This window comes from Carassius carassius, chromosome 26, assembly GCF_963082965.1.
Source record: "Carassius carassius chromosome 26, fCarCar2.1, whole genome shotgun sequence".
Taxonomy (NCBI): Eukaryota; Metazoa; Chordata; class Actinopteri; order Cypriniformes; family Cyprinidae; genus Carassius; species Carassius carassius.
The window spans coordinates 16,421,936-16,447,328 of NC_081780.1; positions in this window are offsets into that span (position 1 = coordinate 16,421,936).

The window sequence follows — 25,393 nt, forward strand, 5'->3', positions numbered from 1 at the left end:
TACAGGGGTACAGAGTGGGCATGGGCTCAAAATGGGCATCTTATCTGGGTAAACTGGCCCACTTGGGTAAACTAAGTAGGTCCCACATGGGCAATCCCAGGTGTGCTCCCCATTTGGGACCTACTTGGTTCACTAATGGGAAATGAGTACATGGGCTGAAAATGGGCTACTAATTCACTTAAGCAAGAAGACCAGTGCAAACACAGTCAATCCCAAAGGTTGATTACATGGGTATTTAATTATTTTTTCATGGGTAATTATTTTTATTGTTATTTTGACAGTTTAACACAATGTGACTTCAAACAAAAATTTTAAATGCCTAAACTGCTATTTTACCCAAATTTATGCAATTTAAAATTTAAAATTAAAAACACTTGCTGTTTTAAAATTTAGCCAAAGACTCATTTATATAGCCTGACATTTGGCGCTACATGAGAGCTGCTTACTTTTATTGTCCTTGTGGTGTCTTATTGTCTTCATACACGTTGTTGACTGTTGTATCATTGATATTTTCTTTTATGTGTGTACAGCACTTTGATTAACACTTGCTATTTTTTAAAAAGGGCTTTATAAATAAACTTTGACTTTGAATTTAAAAGGATCAAGTGCTTGCATACAGAGAGTTTTCCCATGGTTAAAATAGAAAAAGTGGGTTCAGACACGACCTGAGAGCACCTGCACTATGCTTTAGACCATGTGATTTGATCATTAAAATAGGGCCGATAGTCTATTAAAACCTGTTAGCCTGCACCAGAATGCCTGTGTCCTCAACGGCCCTCAACTCGCACGTGTCAGTGTTTACGAATAGATTAAATGAAACGGGACAAATTTAATCTTGACAAACTGTATATAATTATAAAGATCTAAGCCTCAAGCATCGGTGACAGATTGCTGTTTTTCAATGGAAAGCTTATAAAGACTATATTTGTTACATTTGTGTAAGCAGTTCACTTCAAAACATGAATAATGGAAACGCTGTACGTACCAGATTCGTCGTAATAATGAGTCATAAACACATCCACAGCTGTAAATTATAGCACGAATTATATGCCCAGCTACATCTGATTCAAATATTATGCTAATTAACAGTGAGCGGTGGTTTCAGACATTACAGTGCTTCACTCGCACTGACTCTTATTCTGCCTGAAAGAATGAAAAGACCGAGCTGAAGGTGGAGCGATTCGACCAATCAGATGAAAGCAGCGTTTCAGCTCCGCTCAAAAGTGCAAATGAAATATTGAAGCCATAAACCGAAATGATCAAAACGTACACGGACCAACTGTCTTGTCCACAGGGGTTAAAGTGGAAAAAATTCCTGAGCCTGAACTGTTTTTTTTTTTGGGGGGGGGTGGGAGGTGTTTGGAGAGAAACTCCACAGACAGACTTAATTCAAATATTGACGATAATAACAAAAATACAGTAACAAGAGCTTAAGTGCTTAAAAAATGATAAAAAGACTGAGATAGACATGAATCTCTTCAATGATTATGTTTGGCACCATTTATTTAAAAGTACTATGTCAAATAAAATGTTTTCTTCTAAACAATAACAAGTGCTTAAAGTGCTTAAATAATTAAGTGCTCAACGTGCTTAAAGAACTGAACTGCTAAACTGAAGATTAGAAGTGAAATCAAGGCTATTATAATTTTTTTTTTGGGATGTAACTCGCATGTTGATTTGAAACCAACAGGCTAGTTAACGCTTTTTTTTAACGCAGGACAATATTTGATGGGTGAATGCGGACGCGGGCGGCAAGATATTATTGTGTGCTGGTTGCGGGAAAATAAATATCTAACAAAATAAAATAACTAGAAACAAATAGACCTTTATTTATAATATGATACCATAGACATCGACGTGTAATTCGATTCCGAAATAGCGAGATATTTAAGGGTCAAGTTGGATTGATTAGAAGCACGTAGACCGGATGATGTCCTCCAGTGGTTGAAAAGACGAATTTCCGAGATTAAGCAAACACGCCGTCGCCATGTACTTTGCATTCCAGCTAGCGCAGGGCTTTCAGTATTTGCGGTCGCATACTGGAGAAGAGAAGGATTAAACTGAAGCTCTCAACAGTGGGCCTCAACGACATGAGGCACAAGTAGTCGTACAGTTGTTTTTTTTTTTTTTTTGTAAATTCAGTTTATTTTTATTTATTTAGCTAAATATTTAAAATTGGTCTATTTTGTTATTGAGGAATAAGGATATTTTTTGTTAAATGTTTGAAGGAATTGCGCAGGCCCCATAAACTACTTTTCCTTTGAACATGAAATAAATCCAGGTTTATTATTATTATATAATTTATTAGGCTATATAGCCTAATTATTATAGGTATATATTTTTTATTTACATTTCTTACTTTTTTACTGTATTTCTATGTTCTAAGTTCCTTGTTCATGTTCATACTTTTAATTAAACGCAAATAAAACGAAACATTTGTTTATTTTCCGTTTCTTTTTTACATTTATATTCAACAGGGGAGCAATAAGTGAAAAAATAAAAGAGTAGCAGGCAGAATATGCAATGTATTAAAAAAAGAAAAAAGAAAAAATTTCTATACGTTTACCCGCGGGATTTTTCGGGCGGGAGCGGGAGAAAATAACACATTTTTTGCGGGAGCGGGACTGAAAAATCCCTCCCGCGCAGGTCTCTACTCCCGGCAACGTCGTGGTAAGTTTGAGTGCACAGGCAGCGGCTCTATGACCGGAGTCTGGTGCTGCGTTCCAGGCAGGTTTTTGAGCTCGTAAGTCACTATTTCAAACATTGTCCTAAAATCTATTTTTAACGTGTACCACGTGCATAAACACTGCATCCGTAGGCAGAACTCGGAGTACATTGATCTAGTACGAGTTCACGGGTGGGAAGTCACGGGTTTGACTGCCGTTCCAGTGCACTTTCACGGGTTTAAGGTTGGAAAAACACAGGTTACGGGTTGCCTGGAACGCAACATAAATCATAGCCAGCAAGCACTTTCTTACCGCTGCTGGCATACAGAAGCGTCCTCGAGCAAATCATGCAGAAACAAGCCCAGTGCTGTCTGTTTCTTGCACCAACTGCCAAAAAGCGCCATTTATTTTTGAGTCCTTTATCTATTGCTAGGAGTCTAGGACATCATCCCCAGGCTTCATAAATCTGCGCTCCATTTTTTTTTCTCCGACAACGCTAACGTGACATTGACGTATGGGCGTCAATCAAACTGTGTTGCAAGGACACTCTCTTCTCTGCTTCTGATAGGCTTGTAACGTTAGTTAAAGCTGGGTTCCTCTCATATGATTGGTAGAAGAAATAAATTGGCTCGAAAATATTAAACTGCATGCGCAGGCACTCAAATATTATTATATTTTTTTTCCTCACGGCCACACGCCGGAGATCCGGCACGGTGCCGGAATACTTTAAGCCCTGTGTCCATGTTCTCTCACTTGAATCCTCTAATTGAGATTTGAGTCTCTTGACCTTCTGCAAGCCCCGCCTTGTTCACGCAGTGATTGACATGGCGGGAGTGGGCGGAGACGTGATCGGCTCGGAATGCATTTTCAATGTGCATATTGAATTTTGCTACATTCATTGCGGGACATTGAATGAAAATGCAATCGTAAGTGTCTTGACTGTGAGTGTTAATGCATTTAAGAAAAATAGCATTTAAATGTTAATTTTGCCACAGTTTTTGCTTGAACATGTTAGACATATCTAATCATTTCTGTATTACATTTTCATTTTAATTTTGCAACTTATAAAGTGTTAAAATTAGTATTCATTTTACATATTAAAACTGGTGTATGAAATGGCAAATGAAAATTATGTAATTTAATTTTCATTTTCATTTTGCACCAAACGTTGCACAAATGTATTGGAAAATTTAAATACAGAAATGCATTGTCATTTTACATATTGCATTGTCATTTTGCATATTACATCCCAAATTGAATATTGCTACCCATATGCTTCCATACGTGACGCGCTCTGACACACCTGTCAGCTGGTGGAGGTGGAACTTATAGCGATCGCATTTTTCTTTGTTTGTTTTATTTTTCAACAGTTTTTATATATGTGAAAGTGTGTTTTATGTTGAATGTGAATGTATCTGCATGATTACCATCTGTTTGAGTGCAAATCAGCTTGCTATTACTGTATGATCATGGCTATCAAAGTGAACGCGTCTATAGAGAAGTGGATTATTTACTTTATGGCTCATTTGTGTTATTACCATCTGTATAAGTGGCCATCAGCACATCAGCACCTATTTTCATTGTAAGTCATTGTAAATGCTGCATTTCTAGCAATCTCAGGATTTTCTGTAATTGGCATACAAAGTTAAATCTTTTTTTTTTTTTTTTCTTATTATTCTTATTTTTCTTACTCAATTCTTATTGAATTCTCTAGCGCTCAAATAAATCACTTATATGATGTCTAAGTTTCTGTCTAGTGTTTTATAATTGAAAAAAAAACTATGCAGTGGTATGTTTAATGACTGTAGAAAGCTTCAATACAGTTGGTAAATATTTTTTTATATATATTTGGGGGGGGGGGTGTAGACATAGTCTCAGAAATATATTTGCAGGAGTCTCATTTTTCATGATATCTTATTCAGATTTAAAATAGAAACTCATGAGACACGTGACTTTCAACCCATTACTTTTCTAGATTGCTCCAGGACTAATTTCATGTATTTTTATATCAAATTCAAAATCAAATCAAAAATTCAATAACTTTTAATATTTTTGAGCATTATCAAATCTGGATGATAAAAAGTAAAGCCCAAAGGATCTTCTTTTCCAAAGACACCAAAATTATGTTTGTAACACACTGAAGTAGGAAAATGTTACAATTTTAAGTTAGGTAGAGCAATTTCAGCTGTGAGCCCCATAATGGGGGGTCAGGTTAAATTAACATTGATGATTTCTTGATGACAAGTAATTGCATTATGAACTGTTAACGTATTATATTCATGATGGAGAAAGAGAAAAATAATACCCCAAATTAAAAAAAAACTAAAAATGTTACCCCTCATGGCTAAATCATGCAACTCTCACACATACTGTTGTGTGCATGTGCATGTAGTCCTCTCTTTACACTCAGGATGACAAATGTCTTTCGTAATAAACCCTAAAAACAGGCAATAAATATAAAAAATGTCATTAATGTAAAATTTGCAATCAATCACAATATGTGGCTGTGTGTGTGTGTGTGTGTGTGTGTGTGTGTGTGTGTGTGTGTGTGTGTGTGTTGCGAGGAGAGAAAGAGTTGTACGAAACGGTCAAGTGTGCTCGGCAATGTGATTATCTCTTCCCACAACTGAACCCCACCCCCCCCAAAAAAGGGATAAAAAATGTGAAAAGCACTAACGTCAAGTTTAAAAACCAGAGACAAAAATGGATTTTGAAGCATAAACTCTAAAGAAAGTCTTAATTTGTGCCTGGTGGTGAATCAGGAAACTCATTATATCTGTCATATTAACAAAGGAATAAACAGGCATTTCTCTGAAGAAAGAAAGCCATGACAGACACATACTCTGAGACAGACGAGGAAAGAGAGAGCAAGAGAGAGGGGGAGAGGCAGAGAGAATAAATAACAAACGTCAAAACATATTATTCTTTCAGAGTGGGGGATGAATTGAATCCTACATAGTACTTTGCACAACACTTTATTTTTATCACCTGTAGAGCAAAACAAATGAGGTTATTATCAAAGATATATATATATATATATATATATATATATATATTTCGAAATTACTCCACTCCACTCCAGATTCGAAACCAAGCCAAAAAATCAATCATCATCCTCATATTGTTTCGAATGCATAAAACTTTGTGATTTTCAAAACACACATTTTTATTTTTAATGAACACTTGAAGATTTCTGACATCCCCCACCCCCCAAAAAAGCCCATTCCACCAACACGTTCAAGCTTCAAAATGTGCAGACATCATAAAAAATAATCTATAGAAATGTGATCACTTTATACTATTTATGAACAAGACTATATTTAAGCTTTATTCACATATAAACATCCATTAACACACAGCATATCAAATATGGTAAACGAAAGGTCAAACATGTGAAAATCAATGGGCCTCTAATCTAAGCCGCAGATCTGTGCACACAAATCAACTCATTAGACAGAGTTCATGTGTGATTCATGATACATTCGTATGCCACCAATCTCATCGTATGAATGATTGAAGGTTGATAAATATGGCTGCAGAAAACAATCGTCATTTGAAAATCTCGCCTCTAAAAAAACACTTACATTTAGAATCCTCTATAACCCGTTGACCTTGTAATTGCAAACAATAGGCTAAATTAATTTATGCAATTTATATGTATATTAAAATACTGGTAAATATAAATATTATAGCCTATTTAGTTCACCCTCAATCTACAACACATATTTTACATTTAATGGTATTCAAAACAGAACAAGAATGAAAAATAAGTAGTTATAAAATTATATAAAATTAAACAAATTAGGCTATAGTGGCATTTATTATAAACATCATACAAGCAAAACTGAAACGACATTGTGCTCCCGAGCCTGTCTCATTCCACAACAATCCAAATGTTTCCATTTTTGCCATATTTGTAACGTCTGGTTGCTAAACTATTATTCATTATGTAGCCTTAACAAGGCTTTATACTTTACTCATGTTCTATTATGCATGTAAAACCTTCACATGCAGAAAAATGTTTGTTTGGGCACTGCACGCTGGATTTACGGTGGACCTTTTAAAATAAACAGTGCAACATGGTTGACTGCATTTTAGTTTGATGATGAATGGCTGAAATGTCAGGCAACATGAGAACTAATATTACTTGTGTGTGCATGAGGCGCCTGTGCGATTAGATGAATTAAAGCAAATAAAAATATAAAAAAATAAAGTGTATTAAGAGTGTCACAAAACTTTTTTTTTCTTTTGTTAATCTGTTAATTATATTAAAGACTATTATGTATTTTGTGTGATCCTATTTATTTTATTCCTTTTATAGACTTAATTTCTGTTTTTTCTCCATTCACAGAAGCGCTGCAGGTGTTTGATGTGACAATGTGTGAATCCTAATGGTCTGTTGTTTACACTGCTATTTGTGCATATAAAGCTTAAGTCCATTATAAAATAAAATAAAAATTAAAATAAATAAAAAACATTCTAATCTTACTAGTCAGTGATCGACTAATGAGCTTCAGTTGTTGGTCAGGAAAATAACCTAAATGAACAAAATGCTGTCATTCTAAAATTCTCTACCAGATTTATATGCTGCAAGCATTATGCTGCGTGCATAATTAAATACATAAAAAACCTTGCATAAACGAGCTGAGACCAGACATGAGTTTTGACTATAGTCACCGCTCACTTCCATATGGATAAATTCCAAGTTTTGCGTTAAAACGACCGTACGACCAATTTTCTGGCATATGTTTATTTTGTAAATGAGCATTAAGTGTGTATTAATGTGCATTAAGAAAGTACTGTTGAGATGTTGTTGACCATATTTAATGTGTTATATGCATGCATATATATATATATATATATATATATATATATATATATATATATATATATATATATATATATATACATACAGTGCCGTGAAAAGGTTTTTGCAATCATACTTTTTTCTCTCTTTTTATATTACACAAAAATAGTCAGAGTAAATACAAAAATGCAGTTTTGAAATAATCATTTCATTTATTAAAGGAAAAAAGCTGTCCAAACCTGCTAGGCCCTACGTGAAAAAGTAATTACCCCCTAAATAATAACTGGTTGTGACACCCTTTGCAGGAACAACTACAATCAAGCATTTGCGATAACTGGCAATGAGTCTTTCACATCCCTGTGAAGGAATTTTGGCCGGCTCTTCTTTGCAGAATTCTTTTAATTCAGCCACACTGTAGGGTTTTCGAGCATGGAAGGACTGTTTAAGTTCATGCCACAGCATCTAAATCGGATTTAAATTCGGACTTTGACTTGGCCACTCCAAAATCTTAATTTTGTTTTTCTTGATTCATTCAAAGGTGGACTTGCTGGTCTGTTTGGGATCATTGTCCTTCTGCATAACCCAAGTGCGCTTGAGGCCACAAACTGACGGCCAGATATTCTCCTTCAGGATTTTCTGATAGAGTGAACAATTCATGTTTCCATCAATTATGGCAAGTCGTCCAGGTCCTAAAGCTGCAAAGCATCACTAGACCATCACACTACCACCAACATATTTGACTGTTGGGATGATGTTTTTTTTTTTTTTTACGCTCTATTGGTTTTACGCAAGATGTAACGGAACACACACCTTCAAATAAGTTCAACTTTTGTCACATTAGTCCACAGAATATTTGCCCAAAAGTCTTGGGGATAGTCAAGATATTTTTTTTCTTCATTTTTGGCAAATGTGAGATAAGCCTTTGTTTTGTTTTGTTTTTTTGGTCAGCAATGGCTTGGAACTCTTCCATGGATGTGGTTTTTGCCCAGTCTCTTTCTTGTTGTTGAACACTGAGTTTATGGCAAGTGAGGCCTGTAGTTCTTTAGATGTTGTTCTGGGTTCTTTTATGACCTCCTGGATGAGTCATTGTTACACTCTTGGAGTAATTTTGGTAGGTTCACCACTCTTCCTAAATTAAATTATTAACCCCTTACTAGTCACCCCCCTTTTTGGCATGGAGACAGAAATGACATACCCAAAATAAAAAGGTTTCTGCTCATGATTCTTTCTGACTAGATACATAATCAACATTTTTTCACAAAGCTGACACTTCAAAGTTTACTGTTCAGGAATCCGAATCACTCAGACTGTTATGATAATAGAGATATTTAAGCTCAAACATGAAAACAAAAATAAAAATATTAAAAACATTTTTAAATGTATTTAAAAAATTGTTGATGTAAGATATGAGTTTAGAAATACAGTGTAGCTAAAGCCGCAAGTCTTTCAAAACTTCATTAGAAATTTCATAATCTGATCTGTAAAACTGTGAATTTTATGAAATATTTTCTAAGGCCATGTCATGTGTGTTTTTAGAGAAGGCTAATCAGATTGATTTATGGCACTTGTCATCTCTGTAAGATCTCACATGTAAACACTCATATGTGCTCTGACTGTGTTTTTGTCTGTGACAACTCCCCGATTCATTGTTCTATTGTTCTCACCAAACGAGTCACACCTCCGCCAGGTATGACACATTATCCGCATTATTCTTTTATCATTATTCTTTTGTTTTTATTCCACCTTTATCAGCCTTTTTTGTGGAATTTCAATGTTTACAAAGCAACAAAGCAGCGATCTCACTTCAGTCTCTGTATGCATTTAGCCCTTATTTATCAAACGTCTTAGTAATAAATATACAACAAAACATTTTCTTACGACTTTATGTGAACTATTGTGACAGAAATGCATTATGAAGAAGAAATTCACCTGCTATTAGTAGCATTATAGCTAACGTTAGCATCAAGCTACATCAGACAATTTATTAAATTATTAGTACACTTTTACTCAAAACTCACTTTGAACCTCGATCGAGTGTTTGTAATAACATCCTTTTGCGATCATGGGTGGAATTTGGTCGTTTACTACTGTAAAAATATGCTATTTGTAGCATTTTTCATCGCTGCACAGGTTAGCATTTCCGATGTACATTTTTTTAAATATTTAATAAAATGCCCCAGATCTCAAAAAAATCTCATACCAAGCTTTTCTATCGTAATCGCGGGTTTATTATTCGGATATTTCGTGTGTACAGAGGTGTTTCAGTTTTGTTGTGAGCAGATATGAACCAGGAACTGTTCACGAACCATGTGACACGATCTGACGCTGTCCGGTTTTGGGACTGTCAGATTGACAAGCCGAAGTAGCATTGCGTAGGTTCTGAAATTTCTAACCATTACTGACACCAATGGCCGTTAGAGGAACTGCAGCCAGTCTCATTCTCATTCTCAGTGCGCACACTCTTTCTTTTTTTCTTTTTTTTTTACTTACGAGGAGTGTCCGTGGGTGTCTGAATTGTGCTGGAGGCTGGTCGCTTATTTCCATCCGCAGAGTCCATTTAAAAACACTATTGCCACTGCTTACTATAATGGCTGGCGTGCCGTACTGTTGTAAGCCCAAGTAGACGAGAACGCGCATGACGTTACATTTTGTGAATTTTCGCGCCAATTGGGGCCCGACTCCTCCACACACAATTGAGCCTACAGGCTGATAGAGGCAACCGTGGTGGACAGTCGAGGTGTCATTCTGTTTTTTACATCATGGTTGGCTCATACGTGTACAAATGAAAACTCTATCTTAAAGATTTTTTTAAGTAAAAACCTCCACATAGCTCCTTTAAGGTAAAAATTATGTATACTGCATCATACTTACTGTATGTATAGGTGGCATGACACTTCACTCTGCAGTTATCCATCAAAACTGACATTTGACAGGCCTGAGGAAAGGCTGATATAGAACAAAGCTGTACATCGAAACCTGCAAAATCAGAGATACAACGGAGATTAACTGCTGTACTGGACAGGTTTCAGGTTTTGCAAAATAACATGGTACTTTTTTTTTTATCTAGCCCCTAATATTCTTCTATTTTGATCCACAGAATAAAGAAATTCAAACATGGGTGCATTTTCAGCTCAACAAACATGCAAAATGTATTGTTTACCATGCACTTCAGCAAAGCAGAGATCAAATTAATATTAAATTACTGCTGTAAAATACGAACATACCTGAGGACATCTTAGCTATTTTTGTTCTACTGATTCAAAAATAATGATTTTATTCTTTTGACAAACAAAAATGCATTAAATGAAATGTGCATATGCAAAATTAAATATGTGGATATTAGTGTATGCTAACTTGATTTTTCTTCATAACCATGAAGAACTTTTACACAGTACATTTTGGTTTTGTCAGAATTGTAAGTTTGGAGTAAACTACTTTTTTACCATTAGCTGTTATTTCAGCCTGGATGACTGTGAACAGGAAGATGAGCTAGGTTTGCACAATTGATGTTGCCTGTTTGCATCTGCCAAGAGTAGTTATGCCATTCAGAAATCTTCTTGCATCCTACCCAAAACTGACCCAGGATAACAATAATCCCCATCCACACTGATCCAGGGTCCGATTAATGTCTACCCACTCTGATCTCCTGCTATAATCTAATAAACTGAAGAGTAAAACTGACCCGGAGAGCAATCCTTCTATAATATGCTTTCTCAAAAGCGCCATGCTGTTTATTTCCTCATAAACGCCAATTGAAAAGGTCCCTAATCCAATAGTGTGAAAACTAGAATATTCTAGAGAGGCACTTTCAGACGTTGCCTCATTCTTTTCAAGTCCAATTAATTTTCTTTCAGAAATAAAGCTCACATCTTCATGGTTGACACTGCAAAGCAGCATCTTATGATTTAATATTTCAGAGATTTCCAAAAGTCCTCACTGCTGCCAATGCTACTCCCCCTTCCTGCAATCAATTTCATGTAACTTTGTAATATTGCAATAATTTGGGCTCTCGAGTTAATGTATCTTAAAATGCTCTTCTACTATTAGCAATTAAGTATGCAGTTAAGAATGTTTACATGATGGAATTCCGGAGTAATGGCAATTTACTTCAGACCCCACTAATTAAAAAGGAGCCTGGAATAACATGATTTTGCTTTATTGATAATTTGATGACTTTTGGCTCTGGGTTTGATTGTGTTATGATTTAATTTGACTTTAATCATTTGATATCAGTTTTGGCTGTAACCGAAAGGCTGAATGCAGACAAGCAGTATGCGACTCATTCATTTTTTATTTATTTTTTGTCTCCCCTCATTTTCATTATATCTGCATAATTTCTTTCATCAGCAGCAATGTGTAATTAAAGTGTAATTAAAATTTCCCGAATGAAAGTTTGATCATTAAAAGCTTTGAAGTGGAAGGCAGCTGACCTATTGTGTCATGACCTAAACAATCAAGAGCCGCTTCTATCTGTGTGCTTATGTGTATGAGTGTGTAATATTGGTGTATATGAACCACTGGCTTTAAGCATTAGTATCATTAGTTCTCTACATGCTCAGACTACTAGTGCTCTGATTTTAGATGCAACACATACTAAATCAAACACTTTGACAAGATATATAAGACTCTACAATTTTCATAGTCATTAAAATAAAGACAACTCTTTGAATGAGAAGGTGTGTCCAAACTTTTGGTCTGTACTGTATATATATATATATATATATATATATATATATATATATATATATATATATATATATATATATATATATATATTCTTAATTTTGTATGCACATTTTCTTACCGTAAAAGAAACCAATACATACAAAACTTAAAATTATATGAGATTATATGAAGACTGGGCATCAAGATGGAATATGGATGTATGGATATGGATATCATATGTGTGCATTCTGAAGAAACAAAGTTATGGAATTTTCCATCAGTTACATTTCTAAGCCTCAAACAAGCACTGTTATTATTTTTTTGTGAAAGGAGCTGTTGCACAGAGTGACAGTCGAGAGCAACAGCAATAATGACTGCAGTGTGTCTGTGTGTGTGTGTGTTTGGGTGTGCACGTGTTCATCGCTGCTTCAGAAGTATTACTTATATTAAAACAAGCAGCTGCATGAAAGAGCTTATTAAAACTTCAAATCTGTACTCAAACTCAATATATAAAGCCAGAAAACAAGAATGAAAGACAAAAAAGAGTGAGAGACAGAAATAGAAATAGAAAGTCACAGACCACAGATGCACCTTGTTCCTTTGGAGGGCTGCCAGCATGTCCTATAAGATCGCTAAAGCCAGGCGAGATAAAAAAAAAAAAAAAAAATGAACAGAAAGACAGAGAGATCAAACTCAGAAGAGTAGGGAAAAGAGGGAAGGTCAGAAGAAACAGAAGAGGACACACAGATACAAGACATACTTTGGACTACATTTCTGCTGAACAGGTTAAGGAGAGAATGAACACTTTAATGTAAATATTTGATACGATGGATAGAATCAAACCTTCAATATGTTTTCATATAAACTCTTAAAATTGGAAAACTGCTAAAACTTCAAATTGCCAAACATTAAATCTCTCTCTTTCTTTCATTTCACAGTCCAGCTTTTTCCTCCTACATTCATAATTCATCCAAACCTCTCCTCCTCATCCTCTTCTCTGTCTTCCTCTCATCTTTCCATCCCCGATCCATGCCTCCCACTCCTTTAATTGTACATATTCACTCCAGCTTTCATCTGTGTCTGTCCATACATCTCCCAATCGATCCATCTATCATCTCTTCCCCCATCCATCTTTATACGGTTGGAGTGTGTGAATATTTACCTTCTCCCAGGTGAAATTATTCCCTCATAATGTTTTTATTGGCGGTGAAAAAAAGCCCATCTGTACACTCTCTTTTCCAATATTTGCCTAATTCTCTCACCTCGGATTGCACAGTTTAATGAAATCTGAAATATATATATAAAAAATCTTATTAGCGCAAGAACACACGGTGCTAAAATCCACTGACACTTCAACCGATTACATAACGTAAGCCTTTCTCTTCTGTTCTCAAGGGCTGAAAGACTTGTGGTGGGGTCTGCGTAATGCAGCTTAGGAGATAAAGCCATACATGAACACACACACTTTCAAAAGGATACATACTGTAATTAAGCCAAATAAAAACAGCAATGAAGCCTATATAAAACAATGAACTATATAAAGGTGCAAAAAAAAAGTACAAAAAACATTTTGGCCTTGGGAATGGGAATGTAGTTAAGAAAGCAAATATTCAGTTTATACATGTATAATATATGACGATATGTTTGAAAATGCAGAATATAAGTCTTGCAAGAGTGCTCAAGTAGGTTTTTAGATTTATAACTTTTAAATGTAAGAAGGGAGCACAATCACAGTAGTAATTCAAAGCAGTGCTGCTAGATTATCCTGATTAATTTCACTGCTATTGTGTGTGTGTGTGTGTGTGTGTCCACTCCACCCCTGCTGCTGGCATTCATCAACTATGTTAATCAATGTGTCAGCCTTCAATCCAATTAGATTAACTCCGTTCTACCTGTAAACACATCATCACACTCACCAGCCAGGTTCCAGAATAACGACATCATCCAAGTAAACAACAGAAGCCTCTAATAGAGACAAGGTGAAAAGTAGAACAACAATGTCAAGTTTTTGATCACTTGATATATCACTGATATAAAAAGAACATGCAATCAGGAAATCAGGGTGACTTGTGAAACCTCTTAAGGCTGTGACTGACTGACAACAAAGAGCTAGCAGCGATGAAAGCCAACTGCGTTGTCACCTCATGTCACATGCAGAATTTGAAAAGCAGTGATAACTACAGCCAGCGGTCAACTAGTATGTAAGTTTTGCAGAGAAAATAACTTTCTATATCAGCTAGTGGCAGTAGTATGGCATTCTAGATGACAGTTATGGAAATAAATCTCAGGTGACAGAGATGACAAAGATGACAAAGTTTTCTGAACTCATCATTTGCTCCCTTTCATCACTTTTGCTTTTCTTCTCATGCATTTATGCGCTAAGATGAACAGCCAATCAGAGTGATCAGGCACAGCAACTTCATCACACCGATTTAACATGCTCGTCCAGCCAAAAAGCCACAGACAGTGTGGAACCAACCACAAAAACTGAGCTGACAGATGCTCAACAATGGCCTCAGCAGTCCTGGAAAACCCTACTTTCCACATTAATAGGAAACATTTTAAATAATTGCCATATCTATCTTGTTCGCTTTCAACTATGGCCTCAAATGAAATGCTTTCATTTTTCTCAAAGATTCAAAACCATGAAATCTATTCTTACAAAATTGCACATCTAGAAAATTAAATGAGATATAAAGCAATAAATAAATAAAAAAGTGGGCCAGACTTTACACCGATGGTCAAAAGTCTGGCTATTTGAGGTTGGTTATTAATATGCTGGTAGTTATAAGTAGATTTCTACTCAGTCACACAGCTGTCAAATACACATCTTTTCAAACACACTCAGACTTGCAGATAGGTCTCCAAAAATGAAATCACACTCACAAAAACCTGCGGCAAAACTCCAGCTGCATAACAAACATTAGAATAAAGCATCATGGCATATTCAAGCCATAGGGTTTTGTTCTGGTTTATTCCTCTTATCCTCTTAAACTCCTCCAGACTTCTGCATATGGGCAGATGAACTCAATATAACAAAGTGTTATCGAGACACTACAATTCCCAGAGTCCCTTGCAGCTTGCAGTCATCATTTACTAAAAGCGCTAAATCCACAAATTAACACTTGTATCAAATGATTCCAGATTTTGATAATTAGTATTTGTTAGTTACTTATTATGTCAGTGTAGGAAGTGACGAAGCAAATCCACTGAGAATCAAGAACCCCTATGTGACTGACATGTGCATGTTGCATTTTGCCCTGGAGATGTTTTCTCAGACTTGCTCTATATCAATTCAAAATTCACAGACACAGACACTACTGGGCTCCACTTACGAAACTTTGAATAGCATGCAAGAATAATCTGGAAGAGTAGATGCCCTTCAATCTTAAAAAAAATAATGGTTCTTTATTGGCATCTGTGGTTCCATAAAGAACTTTTAACATACTAGGAAACTTTCCATTGCACAAAAGGTTCTTTAAAAGTGAAGAAAGGTACTTCACATTATTAAAATTCGGTGTAAGAAGAGAGAGAGAGAAAAAAAGGTTATTTTAAGACTTGTTTTATAAAAGATTATTTGTGGAATCCAAAATTGTTCTCTTTCTCTACTTTGCAACACAAATGTCTGTAACACAGCTCAAAATCATTATAGTCTGTCATATGGTAATTCTATACTCCTTCCTCGATTTCAAGATGTGTGTTACAGTTATACAGGTGGTCAGTTTTGTGCCTCAAGAAAATCTTAATTGATTAAAATGAACAAAAGAAACATACTCTACTAAAGGAATTAACATAAATGTCCATTTATGTTTGACTTACATTCACTAATGGTGTTGGCCCATAACTCAACGTTCAACCGCAGTTAGACTACTGTCTGATGATTTCTATCCAGGCTATGCCCCTGCCATCTTCAGACATGACTGCGAAGTTTCTGCTTTAATAATACATAAACTTCTTAAAAGGGCCAAGAATGGGAGATTCTGTAGTGTATATCTTGTTCTCTGAGATCTACAAGCAGAACTCACCTCATACAGTTGTGTCCACTGTGTCTAAAAGGAGGATGAGATCTCAAGTGCAACCTCTTCAAAAACACTTGCGCTAGTATTGATACACTGTCTTGTGCACTTCATGCTATTGTGTTTAATAATAATAATACAAATCACTGTTTTCGCCAGCAGTTTTTTGAATTGATGCAACCTGATTTTAACTGAAATGTGACTACAAATATTTCCAAGATACCTTTCAGGGTAAAATAACCAATAAGTGAACATCTAAAAACGCGTTAAAAACATACATTTGTTAATGAGATGATGTGTCCCATCAATCATATCTATTCTTCAATATGATTGGCTGATCAACCTACAGATTAATGACAATGAATGTCCCACGCTTAAATACATTACTCTAAATTGGTCAAACGGCTGAAAAAAAGACAGACTAATTAGAAAGTAAACTACTCACCCACTCAGATGTCACCATTTTTGTTCATGTACAGAATTAAAATTAAATTGACTTCAAATGGTCTGAATGAGACGGTGTTTAGTGAGCACTTAGCTCTGTTGAATGAGTGTATTGTGTGATTATAATGTCATCCTTTTTTATTTATTTATTTTTTAATGAGTTCACGATGGATATACATTGAATTAAAACAACAACAACAAAAAAGAGAAGCCTTTGCCTCATTTATTGAATAAAAGTTCACCACACCACTGGAATATATATATATATATATATATATATATATATATATATATATATATATATATATATATATATATATATGTCATATTTTGATGAGACCAGAGAGGATTAATGGTTTTATCAATAGTGCTTTCCAGTTTGCATTCTTAAAAATGTGGAAGAGAATTAGCATTTTGAGCCATTGGGCCGTTTTTCTAATGGGCTTTTATATAATAATTTCCAACTTGTGAGTGAAATATATGGCCTGTGGCTAACATTACTTTAAATAGACTTTGTGGTTTTGTTCTACAAAATAATATTAATTAATTAATTAATTAATTAATTTGTTTGTTTGTTTGTTTAATTTAAACCATGATTTATAGAAGACAGCTGCTAAAATCTCATTCAGTGTAACAATAATCAATAGATGGCATTAAAAGACACAATGCAGCCATTAAAAAGTTAATGGTCATTTTAATATACTTACCAATTTTTGCCACTATCTCTCAAACCCTCAAATTCATGAGCAAGAAATTTTAAATCATTAATTGTTTTTCTTTATATGTTTTAGTAAGTATAGGTCAGAATAAGTATGTTGTTTTATTTGTACTTAAATACATCAATTACGCTGAATGACGAAACAATATTTCACCCATATTTTGACATTTTTCATAAAAGTAATTTGAAATAAAAACTTTACTTGCATGTAATAAGCTTTCTATGCATATAAAAATACTTATTTTGTTAATTAAACTTTATGCACACATTAAAATGGAACAACTGGTTGTGACCCAAACAAAACTTGACTTCAGTCGAAATTCAAATGCATTCTGTGTGCTCATGTGTTTTGCTTCCTAATTATTAGTCGTTTGATGGAATTATCCAGCTACTGTCAAACTGCATCCAAAGTCTGTAATTAATGAAGATTTATCTGATTAGCTGCTTTCTTAGAATAAAATGATTAGTGATTTTTTTTTTTTTTTTTGCTTCTGTTTAGTCCCTTAATACTTCATTTAAAATGATCTGAAATTAACTAGATTTTAAAATGAATTTATTATGAAGCTGTCAGGGAAATCTGACACTATTTCTGTATTTCTTTTTTTTTTTTTACTGATGACTGTTATTTGCTTAGGTACATTAATTCCCTAGTATAAGGTCACCATATGCACTCTGCTTTATTAAGTAAAAAAGAAGGTGGTTAATGTAAATACCAAACAGCAATAACTGTGCTGCAATTAAAATACAGTATAACGCATACGATGACTGTAAAGTGTAGTTTTGTAGTTGGAAGTTCATATTCAGATCTGATGGCTTCTGTTTTCCGAAGCAGAAGTGGTTAATAATGGCTGTTGTTGTTGTTTATTAAATATTATAATCCAATCAATGATATTTTATATAAATAATTGTAGCACCTAATGATAGTATTTAGCATTGGGAAGCGGTGTATGTGTGTGTTTGTGATGCTGATTAGTTACGCCATTTTCCAATTATATGGAGGCTTGGGCTCAGCTGTTAAACTTGAGATTTGAATCTGTGGCAGAAGGAAGTAGTTCTGCACAAAAGAGGGTTTTTGAAGACCCTCCTTTGTTGTTTCTTATGCATTTACACCTTTTTGTCGATGAACTGTGGCATAAACATAATATCACACTCTTAGCAGCTTGATATGGCTGTATATTGGCACGTTGTAATTAACTATGGCACTGTAACGCAATGTATTTTGTTTAAAGCGCTATATAAATAAAGGTGACTTTGACTTTGTAACGATCGCGGTCCAGTAAGACACAAGGTGAGAGCGATCCAAATGCAGGTATTTTTATTGTAGGGTAATCCAAAGAATAATCCAACAAAGCCGGGTCAAAACCAGAAAATCATCCAAAACAAAACAAACAAGGAAGGGACAGGAAAAGGAACAGGCAGATGAGGAATCTCGGAGGACGAGAAGACTGGGATCACGAAAGGTAAGGACTCCATACAGACAACAGGAAAGGACTGGTAAATATAGGGAGGCTAATGACAATTGAGTGAAGGCACCTGGTGCAATTAGCAGGAGTGCAATTACTGTGATGAAGGGACAAGGCTAGTGGGAATTAGTAGTGCCTACGGTGAAGTGCCTAAGGGGAAGTGAGCCCACTAGTGGACACCCAGGGAAACAGAGACTAGACAGCGTGACATTACCCCCTCCTCCACGGTGCAGCTGCCAGATGCTCCACCTGAACCCAAGAAGAGACCAAAGACACAAAGAGACCAGGAGGGAGGTGGAGCGGAGGACCAGGGGGAGGGACGGGGGCCAGGTAAAAATGGGGAAACAGAGACAAGAGGACCAGGTAAAATGGGGAAACAGAGACAAGAGAAGTGCCACACAAAACAAGGAGTCCAGGAGGGAGGTGGACCGGCGGAGGATCAGGGGGAGGGACGGAGGGCCAGGTCCTTAGAGGGAAACAGAAAGAAAGACACAGACAAGAAACCCAGGAGGGAGGTGGACCGGTGGAGGATCAGGGGTAGGGACGGAGGGCCAGGTCCATAGATGGAAAAAACAGACAGAAGAGCAAAACAAAACAACCACAAAAACACAAGTCCAGGAAGGACATAACGTGACGCCCACCAGGGTGGAGAAGAAGACCACCACATCCGTGCGGTCGAAACAGAAGCCCCCCAGGGCGGAGCAGAAGACCACCACATCTGTGTGGTCGAGACAGAAGTCTCCCAGGGCGGCGCAGAAGACCACCACATCCGTGTGGTCGAGACAGAAGCCCCCCAGGGAGGTGCAGAAGACCACCACATCCGTGTGGTCGAGACAGAAGCCCCCCAGGCAGGCGCAGAAGACCACCATATCCGTGTGGTCGAGACAGAAGCCCCCCAGGGCGGCACAGAAGACCACCACCTCCGTGTGTTCGAGAAAGAAGCCCCCCAGGGCGGAGCAGAAGACCACCACATCCGTGTGGTCGATAAAACAGGAGAGCAAGTCTGGTTAGGCAAGTCTGAAACAGAGAACATGAACAATTTAAGGGTAGCCTCCGTGGCCACAACAGGATTAGTCGGGCGCTCAGAGAGTTCGACTGAGATGTGACAAGGCTCTGGAAGTTCCGCAGAGGCGAAGAGAGACTCTGGTAGATCAGCCGAGCCGAGGAGAGGCTCTAGTAGTACAGCATAGACGTGGAGCAGCTCTGGTAGTTCAGCAGAGACGTGGAGAGGCTCTGGTAGTTCAGCAGAGACGTGGGGAGGCTCTGGTAGTTCCACAGAGAAGTGACGAGCCTCTGGTAATCCCATGGTGTTTCTACTGGATTCCAGAAGATCAATGCTGACTTGACTCTGGTCATGAAGATTATTGGTGACTTGCATTTGTTCATGAAGATCATTGGTGACTTGCATTTGTTCATGAAGATCATTGGTGACTTGCATTTGTTCATGAAGATCAATGGTGACTTGCCTTTGTTCATGAAGATCAATGGTGACTTGCCTTTGCCCATGAAGATCACTGGTGACTTGAATTCTCCCATGAAGAACCCCGGTGACTTGACTCTGTACTTGAAGATCACCGGTGACTTGACTCTGTCCTTGAAGATCACCAGTGACTTGACTATGTCCTTGAAGATCACCAGTGACTTGGCTTGACTCCTGAGGTCTAACTGTGGTAGTGCTTAACTCATGAGTATCAACGCTGACTTGACCTGACTCTGGCGTGTCAACGGTGAATTGACCTGACTCTGGCGTGTCAACGGTGACTTGACCTGACTCTGGCGTGTCAACGGTGACTTGACCTGACTCTGGCGTGTCAACGGTGACTTGACCTGACTCTGGAAGGTCAACGGGAGTCTGACTAGACTCTGGAGGGTCAACGGGAACCTGACTCGACTCTGGAGGGTCAACGGGAACCTGACTCGACTCTGGAGGGTCAACGGGAACCTGACTCGACTCTGGAGGGTCAACGGGAACCTGACTCGACTCTGGAGGGTCAACGGGAACCTGACTCGACTCTGGAGGGTCAACAGAAACCTGACTTGACTCTGGAGGGTAAACTGTGGCTGTCATTCTGTGCAGAGGCGCTGGACAAGCAGCCATCTTGTACCATGACTCTGGACCGGTGGCCATCTTGGGCCGTGGCACTGGGCTGGCGCCAATCCTGTGCTGTGGCGCTGGGCTGGCGGCCATCTTAGGCAGTGGCAATGGGCTGGCGGCCATCTTGGGCAGTGGTGCTGGGCTGGCGGCCATCTTGTGCTGTGGCGCCGGGCTGGCGGCCATCTTGCGTCATGACACTGAGCTGGCGGCCATCTTGTGCTGTGGCACTGGGCTGGCGGCCATCTTGTGCAGTGGCGCTGGGCTGGTGGCCCTCCTGTCTGTAGACCCCGGTCTAGAATCGGCCATCCCACCAGGAGAGACAGGTGTGGCTGGGGTATTCCACGGGGATCGATGACGCAAGTAAAAAACAAATTGCCAGAAACTATAGGCGTCCAACTGATTCATCTCGATCCGAGGAACTGGGTCATCCAGCCCGATATTGAAAGTGTCTTTAAGGGCCGCATCATTATAGCCCATGCCCTCGGCCAGGGACCAGAACACCCGTGCCATGGCACCCACCTCATTGCCCTCTTGGCGGAGGGTGATCAACTTTAAATACTTTGCCCTCCGCTCCACCATACTGGCTGGGGAGGAAACCCCAACAAACATACTGCTGGATTGTGTACTGGATGGAGTCCTTCTGTAACGATCGCGATCCAGTAAGACACAAGGCGAGAGCGATCCAAATCAGGTATTTTTATTGTGGGGTAATCCAAAGAATAATCCAACAAAGCCGGGTCAAAACCAGAAAACCATCCAAAATAAAACAAACAAGGAAGGGACAGGAAAGGGAACAGGCAGACGAGGAATCTCGGAGGACGAGAAGACTGGGATCACGAAAGGTAAGGACTCCATACAGACAACAGGAAAGGACTGGTAAATATAGGGAGGCTAATGTCAATTGAGTGAAGGCACCTGGTGCAATTAGCAGGAGTGCAATTACTGTGATGAAGGGACAAGGCTAGTGGGAATTAGTAGTGCCTAAGGTGAAGTGCCTAAGGGAAGTGAGCCCACTAGTGGACACCCAGGGAAACAGAGACTGGACAGCGTGACAGGCACTGTCTGTTGCTCATTTATTTCATTTCTTTTGATATAAACATTATATGTAATATTTTATTATGATAAGTCTAAGACTACATTGAAAAACTGGAAGACCACATCATATTTATATCTGGGGAAATATATATTTATATATATATATGTAATACTTTGTAGGATTTTATTATGTTAAATTAATAAATATTTTAAAGTATAAGTATAACAGAGACACTGAACATTGTCTCCTCTTTGGTATGTAAACACAAACAACAATGACGTAGCTGAATTCTTAATTATCAGAAAATTATGGAGAAGACATAAAATGTTATAAATAAATGAATTCTAGATGAAAACTAGATTTGCCATATAGTGGTTTTTAGTGGTCACTTAATATATCTGAAATATTACTTGTGAACAAAACATGCAATCAAAACATCCTAAAATATATGTGTTTGTGTGTGTATATATATATATACACATATACACATTTTAAATAAGATCCGTGGCACTGCGCATGTGAACTCCTTTGTACAAAACGTCTGATTTCAACGACATCAACAACAACAAAACTAATAAATAAATAAAATGTGAGGTTAATTATAAAAAAAAAAACAAAGGAAATAATTGTCACTTTTTATTTCAGCCCATTGACCATAACCTAAAAAAGAAAGAGAGAGAGAGAAAAGAAAGGAAATGTGGCTACAAATGATACAGAAAGTGTATGAATTATGTCATTCTTAAAATATTAATTCATTTTGTTTCATTTATTTCTAAATGGGCAAAACTCTCTCCCTCGCACCCTTTCTCTCATTCTCTGAATTAGCTTAGCCTTTTTAATTTTTGCCCCCTGTTGTTGGCAATTAGACCACTGAGATGCTCCAAAAAGCAAAGCAGACATGTACATGCTCACACACACACATCATAAAAGTGCCGTCACGAAGAGAGACAGAGCGAGAGAAACAGCAGAAGGAATTACTGTACATTCTGGATAGCCATTCCTCATCTAATTACAAGTGAGAACAATCATTTTCACATTTTACTCTTAAAAGGCTCTCCGCCACATGTAATTCACATCCATAACTGAACTGATGGGTGCTAAGAGGGATGTGCCAAGAAAAATTGAAAAAAAAGGTTGAAAAAAAAGATGAACGAAAAGGGAAGCAGGTCTACTAAAAGAAAAGCAAGGATGGAGGGCAAAATAATGGGGGTTTAGGTAGAGAGCAGAATGGAGAATGAAAGGAAAGCTGATGTTTACTGGCAAATATTTCCCAGGGATTCCGACATTGGTCTTTGTGCAGAGAGCTGTCTTAATCAGACTCTGTTTGCTCTGCTATTGATTAATCTTGCCTAGACATCATATTATTGTTTACTTTCTGAGTCTCTCCAGACAAAGTGAAAGAACAACCTGCCGTTCGTCTAAAGCGTCCCCCAACCCCAACTGTCACTCAAAGTCTTCTCATTTCTTCCCCCATCCCATCTTTTCCAAAAATAAAGGAGTTAGGAAGCCATGGCTCTGTACTCCTGTGGTTACTGTGAGCGACGCCCGTGACAGCTGCCCGTATGTGCCCCCACTGAGCTCGGCATGCTGGGGGATGTAGGCTGTCAGGTCACATTATGAGCTCGCTGAGACGGCACCAGTAGGCACGTGGCATGTGCATTTACAAAACACGCACACCGAACAACGTGGAAAACAAGAAGATGCATTCATGTACAGACACACTAGCACACGCTCTTGAAAATAAAGGTTATTTAGGTGCAGCACCCTGCAGTGAAAAGAGCCCTTTAAAAAAAGAAAAGAAAAGGTTAATAAATAAATAGAAAATTCAAAATGATTTGTTTTGTCATCATTAGGCATTTGAAAAAGTGAGCTTGAAGTAGTTTGAAAGGTTCTCCTCTGACATCATAAAGGTCATATGGAACTTAACAAAAGTACTAAAAATATATCTATATCTATTTATATCTATATATCCTATGACATCATATGGAATTAAAAATATATATATATATCCTGTAGAATATATGAAAATTAAAAAGGTTTTGATGACATCACATGAAACTTAAAAAAAAAAAAAAACGTGACATCATATGGAGCTTACAGATTCTCCCATGACATCATAAGGAACTTTTAAATGTTTTACTGTGACATCATATGGAAATGACATGTTCTCCTATGACATGATATTCAATTTCAAAATGGTTCTCTTATGACATCATATGTAACTTCAAAACTATTCTCTATCAAATAGAATTTCAAAAAATGTTCTCCTATGAAATCATAAAATAAAAAAAGTTGTGCTATAAATATTAAAACAGAACAAAACAAAAAAGCAAAACTCCGTTCTGTTCTAAGTGGAATGTTTATTTTTTAAGAGCAAGAGTATCCTGATTTAAAAAATACACTAGCTGCGTTTACCCTACAAATTGTGCAAACTGAAATTGCGAATTGAAAATGTGGCAAATGGAAACATGTCAGTTTTAGAAAAACTCCCATATATTGCAAACAAGCTTTTAAGCTCACATAAGGTGTTTTTTCAGGAAATTGAATATTTTGCATAACTGTAATGGAAACGGTGTTTTTTTTTTTTCATATTTACAGGTAACTTGATGTACATAAAAATTAAATGATTATTCTTTAATGTTCTATTACCTCCAAGAAATACATTGTGTGTGGTCACTCTTAAGTATAGGGGGCTTTTTCCTTGTCATTAATGCTTGGATAACCCCTTATTTACACTGCACTTGTCTGCGGCACAGTGCTTGTGTTTATACCAGCTGTGCTGCGGCAAGTTTAAGAAGCAGCTCTCCACGCTGCTTTACTAAAGATACATGCCTTCAATTTCTAAAGCATGTCTTTGTGAAGAAACCAACACCGATCCAACAACTCCAAAAGCATGACTGGTTACAGCTCGGCTCCATTTCATGCGCTTTCAGACCACATGAAACAAGTTAATGTTCGCTTTTACTGTGTCAGAGCAGAGATGCCATTAAACAGAAGAGCAAGGAGAGACATGATTTATCTGAGAGATGGTGAAGTGATTTCTGTGGCAGAGAGGTTTATAGTTATTGAGGCAAAGCAGGTGCCACTGTCATTTCCTATCAAGGGGTGGAAATGTAGAGAAAATAACTAATTTACCTTAAAGGAAGGTCTCATCTGTCAGACCGATCTGTGTGTGTGTGTGTGTGTGGTGGCCTGCCAATATATAACATGCAGAGATGTTATAAATAACTTGTGACTGTCACACATGCAGATATTAATACATATGGTTGAATATTCTAAACACTGAATTCGGGGTGGGAAATTAATGTACTGTATCTAATATAATGTATGAAGAACTAATTGTCGTTAGGTAAGTTTTGATGGCATTTTCTGTTCACCTTACCTCCATATATTGTCTATTTAAAGAAGGGTTCATGAAGGAAATACTACATTGCTGCTGTTCTGTAAGCGCCACCTACTGACAAAGAGTGACATTGCATTCTT